Source organism: Lactuca virosa, chromosome 6 (genome assembly GCF_052849685.1).
Source record: "Lactuca virosa cultivar CGN04683 chromosome 6, Lactuca_virosa_CGN04683_v6, whole genome shotgun sequence".
Lineage (NCBI taxonomy): Eukaryota > Viridiplantae > Streptophyta > Magnoliopsida > Asterales > Asteraceae > Lactuca > Lactuca virosa.
In genome coordinates, this window is record NC_136431.1 from 183,468,715 (window position 1) to 183,470,106 (window position 1,392).

A 1,392-nucleotide genomic window follows, 5' to 3' on the forward strand; every position below is an offset into this window, starting at 1 on the left:
TTTGTGGGGTTTTAACTAAAAATGTATGGTTTTAAAACATATAAAGTATTTTGAGTTAAAATCCCAAAAAGAAAAAAAAAATAATAAGTTTTACAAAGTTATATTTTTCTAGTTACCGGTAAATATCGTTAAAAATTGGCAAAAACTAGAAATTGACTTTTTCATACCAAATGTGTTCATACTTGTGTTAGATGTAAGTTTATATGATACACTTTTTTTAAAACATCTAGACATGATTACTTATATGCATTTATATATAAATGATTATATAAATGGACGTAACAAAACATTCATAATAAACTATAATCAGTATAGTTTGGGGGTCACAATTACCACTTTATCATTTTGCTCGAACCATATAATTATTTAAAGGTATAATTATTTTTTTTACACTATGTAACCACTATGGAAGGGTAATACTTTCATTTGCAAAAAGGGTGTTCATTACAGTAGACGTAAACCTGTTAATACGATTTTGTGAGACATGCCTTCACCGTACCTACTTGAGTACATACTAAAGTTCCTGAATTATAACTAGAGTCTCGGTAAGAGAGCGTAACACTTGTGTATAGATCTATACGGGACTGACAACCCCGCACCTAAGCTGTTAGTTACAGTTAGACCGGCATGTCTAGGGTGACAAACGTCTAACATTCCGACGTCTGAAGAACGTCGTAGCAGGCCAACTAGTCATAGCACGATTATAATAACTCACATAGGGTATTAACAATACATTTGGTTTACGGGGCTAACATACATTCAGTCAGTTTTATATAATGATAAAACTACATAATACTATTTTCCAGTACAACATCACTTACATTTTTGGTCTTTGGGTTTAAGACCTACAACTCATTTTTAAAGAAAATATTGGATTTTCTGAAGGCACACTCTATCATTTTTACAAGGAAAATTTGCAGATTTTTCTCATACAAAACTCTTATGAACTCACCAACTTAATTGTTGACACTTTTTCAAAACCACTTGTATTCTCTGGAAATCAGTAAACAGGTAACCAAAAGGGTTTTGAGGATGGGGCGTCGCAGCGTCACGTTATTTACTTTTGACATATGTATTTGCTATCAAGTAAACAAATGTTTTGATTACAATGTAAACTTTTTAATTATCCATCTGATGGTTGTATGGCTTTGATCAATATTATTCATTATGTTATGATACTGTACATGAATTCATCCACCCCCAGACGTTTATGTCGTTCTGGTTTGGGGGTGTGACAGTATAGATATAAAGATCGTAAGTAAAAATATATTACTTTTTAACGGGAGTAATCTAAACGAAAGTTGTAATAGACTAAAATACGAACACATGGATATAAAGATCATTAAAACCCGATATCGTATTAAGAAATTATGACGTTCAGAACACATGACC